This window comes from Molothrus ater, chromosome 17 (genome assembly GCF_012460135.2).
Source record: "Molothrus ater isolate BHLD 08-10-18 breed brown headed cowbird chromosome 17, BPBGC_Mater_1.1, whole genome shotgun sequence".
In the NCBI taxonomy this organism is placed as follows: Eukaryota; Metazoa; Chordata; class Aves; order Passeriformes; family Icteridae; genus Molothrus; species Molothrus ater.
This window is the reverse complement of record NC_050494.2, coordinates 521,468-528,709: the sequence shown is the minus strand read 5'-3', so window position 1 is coordinate 528,709 and position 7,242 is coordinate 521,468. Positions and strand designations below refer to the sequence as shown.

The 7,242-nt window shown below is 48.7% G+C and overlaps 1 protein-coding gene across 1 annotated transcript in view; it reads left to right on the top strand.

Moving 5' to 3' along the window:
- Positions 1-4,273: 4,273 nt before the first annotated feature.
- NDRG3 (NDRG family member 3) overlaps positions 4,274-7,242 on the top strand; it is a 58,671-nt gene continuing 55,702 nt past the window's right edge. The window contains exon 1 of the mRNA XM_036395963.2: positions 4,274-4,361. The gene's annotated coding sequence lies outside the window, so the exon portion shown is untranslated. The remainder of the gene's footprint in view (positions 4,362-7,242) is intronic.

The window sequence follows — 7,242 nt, the reverse complement described above, 5'->3', positions numbered from 1 at the left end:
AGCATGAATTATTTTATAACATATATTACAAAGACGGACCCCAAAGAACCATGTAAGGACTTCTGGTAAGATGTGTGGCTATGTAAAATAAAGCCAAGGAAGCAGGGATAGCTAATGAATATGTAATCAGTGTGCATGATAAAATCCCTGTTCACCCAACACTCATCCCACTGGAATGGAGGAAGGATGCCCCTGAGAGACCAGCATGTTACAATAAAGAATGTCTTCTTCTAATACTCAAAACTGTGTTACAAAGTTTCTATCCGGCCAATTTCAGTATCAGTGCAAAGTCAACTGGCCCATCCAGGGCCTCGACAGCTCCATCCTCTTGGAGCCTTGGCCCAGAGCCACACTGAGCACACTTGGCTCGACTGAACAACTCCAAAAGCACTGAGGAACCCCAGCCCTGACGGCCTGTACAGCCAAAGAGCCATCTGCTTCCCAGCCCCCACCTATGCCCGCATGGTGGTTATTGCTACATTGGATGTTCAACATCTCAGTGTATAATTTTGCATGACATTGCCAGCAGCACCACTTTTCTTCAGTGTCTTCCAGGAAAAAAATAGAAACAAACAATTTCTGGGAGAACTGCAGGAAAAAACCCCACAGGTCAGTCAAAAACACATGGGGAGGAGGTGGTGTTAGGGCAAATGCTGCTGCCTTTTGGGGGGTCCTGGACTGCTGTTCTGCAGCACAGGCACAGATGAGATAATAATGGAATTATCACAGAATCACTAAGATTTGAAAAGCCCTCTGACACCATCAAGTCCGGTTGTTAACTCAGCACTGTCTGGGCCACCACTGAACCACATCCCTCTGTCGAGGAATCCATTCAGTGCCAGAGCTGGTGGTGCAGCTGCAGTGACAGCTGCAGATTGAACTCCCTGAAGGGAGGCTGGGAAATGCCAGCCCTGTGCATTACAAAGGGCACTGGATTTGTGGCCCAGCCAGGTGCTCAGACAATGCAAGAGCTGAGGACTAGGGAGAAAGAGCTAAGACTTGCACAAGCTTGGACTGTGAGGGGAATAAAAGCCCAGGAGTCCTTTGTTGGGCTGCTCCTTGGAGGCACCAGATTGTTATAAATGATCAATCAAAAGCTAATGTAATATATGGTAGGGATAATTCATGCTATTAATGTATGGTATAAAATATTGTGAAATCCAAACCATGTCTTTTGATCACCCCAGCCAGGAGCAGCTGTCTTATTTAGATTCAACTAGTTCCGGGGGACACAAGTTAAGATAACGATCTACGCCTTAACGTAACAATAGAAGCTTCCAGGGTGATAATCACCAGTTTCTTGAGTTGTCCAGAGCCAACCAAGAGCTATTATCGCCTTGCCTATTGCGTCTATCAAGATAGTCAGCTGCACCAACCTGATACATCTGAATATATGGCTCCTCCTAAGCGATCGGCTCCTCCTAAGCGGATCGACGCCGATGGCACACCTGGACTCAGCCTTTGTCCACCTCTGCACATGGAAAGCAACAGTGATGCATGTGAAGAGACACAAAGGAAATTCGGTCATCTTTGCCTCGGGCAGAATAAACTGTACAAAACTTCACTGCGCAAAGCCGTGAGCATGAACGGGGGAGACTCTGACACTTGGGAGGTCAGATCCAGGTTCACCCGGCACCGATCCTGGGCTTGATGCTGTGTCTTTGGCTGTGGTGGTTTCGAAGACCGAACTTCGGTCTCACCGACAAATTAATAAATCTTTGCTAAATTTTTGATAATTTCGGCTCACGATTTGATCATTTATAACACTAATTTATCAAAAAATGAGAAAATATTTATTTATCTTTTTCCACAATCAAAATACGGTCTTCAAAACCACCACAGCCAAAGAGACAGCGTCGAGCCTGGGTGTGGCGCTGGGTGAACCTGGATCCGGCCTCTATCACATTGGACCCTCCCCCGTTCACGAGAGCCACTTCTAGTGGGGATGTTTTATACAGTTTAATATGCCCGAGGCGAAGGACTACAAGTTTCTTTTGTAACTCCGCATATTCATAGTTGGTTCTTTCACTGTGCAGAGCTGGACAATCGCCATTTCCTGGTTGATAGCCAGCGTTGATCGAATCCCCGGCAATGTTATTCACAGGGCAATGATCGCTCTTAGGCATCTTCCTGATCACTCTTAAGCATCTTCCGATGGCTCGGCATGGCGGTGATCATTGCGCTGGGTGCGTCTATTCATAAGCTAAATGCCGATAGTTATCCTTCTGCCTTCATGAATTTTGGAATTTGAATAGACGTCTGCCTCTCAGGCTGCTTGTGGTCAGAGACTCATTTGGATTTTACAATCTTTATAAAATACATTCTTTTATAGCATTAATTATTTCTCAACATATATTACAAGCTCAAGCTGTTTCACTGTTACTGTGCAGGAAATAAAGGGCTTTATGGAACGAGACATCCGAGACTCCCATGGGAAACCTGGGGTTGAACTGGTGAGAAAGCTGGTCTGCCTGTGAGAGTGGGGAGTGCAGGGAGTCAAGCAGGGCACGCCTCAACTCACTGGAGCTGCTGCTGCTGCAAAGGGGCTTCAGTCCCAGCAGTTAAAGCCACTGGTGGTGGAAGAGTGACTGCCAGAGAGTCTTTGGAATGGGACAGACTGGGAAGTTTCCTTAACACCCAGCTGCCCCATCCACATATTTTTTGAACACTTCCAGGAGTGGTAACTCCCACACTGCCCTGGGCAGCCTGTTCCAATGCCTGACTACCATTTTAGTGAAGAAGTTTTCCCTGATATCCAATCTAGTCGTTCCTTGGTAGAAACTTGAGGCCATTTCCTCTTATCCTGTCACTTGTTGCCAGAGAAAACAGCCTGGCTCCATCCCCCTGTCAGGGAGTTGCAGAGTCTCACCTGAGCCTCCTTTTCTCCAGGCTGACCCCCTCCAGCTCCCTCAGCCACTCCTCATGATCTTGTGCTGCAAACCCTTTTCCAGCTGTGTTGCCCTTCTCTGGATAAACTCCAGCACCTAATCCATGCGGACAACATCAAGGACTGTAGGGACCAGCCACACTAGAGAGCCTAAAAGCAGCTTCCTGGGTGAGAGAGCCAGGGCAATGATTTACAGTCGTGTGGCAGGAAATTCCCCTCTTTCTACCTCTGTTCAAACTAGCTCATCTAGTTTACATAATCCCTAAAAATGTAAACAGCAGTATTGATATTTCTGCTAATAGTGCCTGCACAAGTCCACACTTACCTCCTCTTCCTTCCTCTCTAGCTCTTGGTAACCCAGGCAAGTTCAAAGGTATTACAAAGAGCTGGAATTATGCTTGGTATTGTGCAAGAAGGGGCAGACATTACTTGTCATGGTACTATTTAATGGCTTTTTTGTTTCTATATGAAACAAAAATTAAATATATGTAATTAAAAATTGTCGAATTAGAATAAGGTTGGTGGGGTGTAATACACATTGTAGGGGTCTGCCCAAGGGACAAGCTACTTAAAGCCAAGGTCCCTTCAGAGCCAAGCTGACAAGGCACAGCTGGAGACAGGCACCTTCCTGTAAGTGAGGCAGGGAGGAGGGCACTGGGCTGAGCGGGAATGAGATCTCCCAAGCGTGGGGTGGGGCTCCCAGGTGAGGCTGGCCAGGGCCATTCAGGCCTCCCTGGGTACGCTCAGCTCCACCACGGGGCCATTTCAGCCAGGCTGGCTTGTACCCAGTGATCACTTAGTGCACACTTCTGAAGAGGGATCTCAAAGAAAATCCCGGTCCTCGTAGGGAGGCACAGTCAATACAGCTGGTGTGGTCTGCCTGAACTGCTGTTTGCTCCAAGACCTGTTCAAGGGCAAAGACCACAGGATGGCACCAGAAACCAGGGCACAGGCTAGGTTTGGGAAATACCTCGATCCTAAATGTTTAGGGTAAAGCCCTACCGAGGGTAAGGCGAGAGGCCTTGGGAATGCCACACTACTCCGGGAAGGGAGTGCTTCCACTTGGAGACGTTCCTAGAAAAGGGGAAAGGCAGGAGGAGGTGGAGGATAGCACGCGGTCTCCGCGGAGCGCTGCCAGACAGGTACGGCTGCGGCCCTTGAGCGGGGATGGAGGGACAGCCGTGCTCACAGGAGGTCACCCTATCGAGCCACGGCAGCACCGGCGCGGTCCCAAGCCCAAGCGGCACAGCTCCGCCCGCGCTGCCCTCACGGCCGGGGCGGGGCCCGGCGGGCGCGCGCGGCGAGGCGGCGCCATCTGCCGGCGGGAGGGGGAAGCTGCGAGAGGCGCCGCCCGAGGGCGGTGGGAGGCGGCGCCATGTTGTTTGTAGTCCCGACCCCGCGCAGGGGCGGCTTTCGCGCAGGCGCAGAGAGCTCCGTGCCGCGGCGGGCGGAGTGCGGAGGTGCCGCGGTCCAGGTGAGTCCCAGGCCGGCCCCGCCGGGATCCCCCCCGCACCCGCGGGACCCCGCGGAACCGCTGCGGCTCCGAGACGCGCGGCTGCCCCTGGGCAGTAGGTGCCACGCGGCAACGGCGGGCGGGCCGGAGTCAATAGCAGCCGCGCCCGTGGGCGCTGTGTGTCCCGTCGGGTGATTTCGCCGCGAGGGGGGTCGGTGCCGCCGCCGTCACCCGCCGAGACGCGCCGCTGAGGGGGGGCTCAGCGCAGCCCGGCTCCGCTGTGAGGCGCCGGCCGAGGGACCCGCTCCCCCCGCAGGAGTGGGAAATGATCCTCGTCACACCGGGCTGCGCTGGGAGTGGGGGAAACGCCTCGGAAGTGCCCGAGGTTATTGCGGAGATGATTTTTTCATGTAAATAACGGACGGGAGTGCGTCGGGCGTTCTGCTTTCTTTCAATTTATAGCTTTTCTGTACGGTATTCAGATCTCAGAATTCTCATTTGTTTTATTTAGTTCGGACAACGCAAACTGGGTGTTTATGTTTAATTCGGTCCAGCCTTGTAGGGATATGAATGGGAAAGGAATAGCTTTTGAAGATTTTCGTTGGCTTGATACATTAGGTCTCTTTTTTCTGTTTAATGAATATTTTGTATTTAGTGTAAGTCACAAGGAGTAATTAAATACGTTGCCTCGAAATCAGAGGCTTCTGCTACCTTGAAGACAATCATTCTAAAGGGCACTACAGAAGATGGGGTATTACAAAACAAGCGAGGCTGTGAGCCCTGTCCCGCTGCCCGGCGGCTCGTGGCGCTGCCTCGGGGTGTTGTATTGCCGAGTGAGAGCCTGGGGTCTGCACCTTCTTTGGTGGCTCGCAAGGGGGTCGGAGCCGGTGTGCGGTAGTGTCATGATAAAGTACAGTCACAGCATGAATTGCTGTGAGGTTGTGACTTGGTCACACGCGTGTTTGCTCCAGAGAACAGGAGCTGTCTGGTAAGGATCAGGGGGTTGTGTGTGGGAAATGCAGAAGAGTTTTTGTGTTTGAATACTGAGGTGATGAGAAGATGGGGGTTACAAGTGGAGAGGAATGGAATACAAGTATGTAAGGCTGGGTTGGACAGGGCTTGGAGCAGACTGGTCTAGTGGAAGATGTCCCTGCCCGTGTCAGGTGGGTTGGTATTGGGTGAGCTTTAAGGTCCCTCCCAAACCAGGCCATTCTATGAAGAATCTGGTTCTGCTTTGTGTGTCAGGCATGCTTGTGAGTCTCCCATGTTCAGAGGACTTGGAGGTTCATTGCTTTAGCTTCTGCTTTGCCTTGTCTGTAGAAACATTTGTCTTCCAAATGATGGAGCCTGGCAAACCAGGTGCAGCAGCAGCAGAGCATCAGTCTGTGGGAAAAAGCAGAAAGGTGATGTAGAGTGAGGGAGCTCAATTTAAAATTAACATGAAAATTTTCTAGCACAATAATTTCCTTGGGCTAGGCGAGCAGACCTTACCAGATGTCTCGCTTAGTGAACTGGGGTGGAGTCCTGAAGAAGCAAAGTGATCAGTAGGATTCATCTGGATTATTGGCCACTGGACTGGGAATTGTTGAGGGGGCTCAAGATGGGCAATGACTGTTCCAATTTCAATTATTTTTTTGGAATTTTGAGCCCTGTGTGGCACACAAAGCACCATGTCTTAGGGCAGCAGCTTCATGTGCCTTATATTTGCCTTGTATCAAGATGTTTGCAAAGGTAGAAGCTGGAAATATTACACAATGAAAATTAAACAATATTATACAATTAAAATTATACAACTGCTCGAAGCAGCATTATTGAAGCCTGTAACTATATTCCTAGCTACTCATTCTCCATCTGAGGTTAAAAATTAATTGAAATTAATAAAGGTGTTTGATTTGGATTTTTCTAATCTCACCTTCAGAAACCCTCCAGTGCTCCCATTTGCAGCTCTTATTTCACATTGGTCATACACAGTCCTCAGTGTTTTCCACTGGAAAGTGTAAGTGTAGTGGTACCTTTAGATTTTGGAAGTTTTATTACATACAACATGTACTATGATTCCTTAAAGATATGCTAGAAAATATTTTTAGAGATACTTCTGAGACTTCTTTTTTAAGCATTCTTCTATTGTATGCTCAAGGTAAGCATTACAGCAAAGTAGTAACATATAGGTATTTCAGTAAGAAGCACAAAAAATATAATTGTAGTATAGTTTAAGGATGAAAATAAAAACAAAAAAGAAAGCAATTCAGCTTTAAATTTTGGGGGGAGGATTGCTTTTATGTGTAAGAAGAGACTAGGGGTTTTAATTTTTAATTACTTCATTTTCATTCTCACAAACAGTATCTTGGTTTCCTCCTGAAAAATGGCGAAGCCAAACCCTCAGTTCTGTTTCCATAGGCAGTGCTGACAACATAACCCTCCCTGAGCAGCGCTTATCTTGTACTCATTGTGTCAGCTGTGTCTTGGATAAAAGTAAATATGTCTGTGCTGCCCGTGTTGGGCACTGTGTAGGGCTGGCTCAGGCTATTTAAGTCTGTGAATATGATGGCCTGGTTTAACCTGTGATGGTTCCAGGAGCCTGAGGAGCGGTTTGGTAGCTTCCTTGTGTAATGTTGAAGACGGTGGTCCTGTTAGGTGTCTCACTACTCCTCAGTGGTTTCATGTTTATGCAAATGTGGTTTGGGAGGAATAATAAAATCCTGTATTGCTTTTCTCTGGGAATTCTCAGTGTCCTGGCCAGTCCGGTCCGTTACTAAGCAGAGCAGTTGTGATTTGGTCCTGCTGTGGAAAGGGTTGGGTGACTGTGCCTACTACTGTGCAAAGCAGAATTGATGAGAGACTTAAATAACCTCACTTGGTTTTCAGTTCTGCTCTTGTAAATTCTGAATTATAAATGGAATTT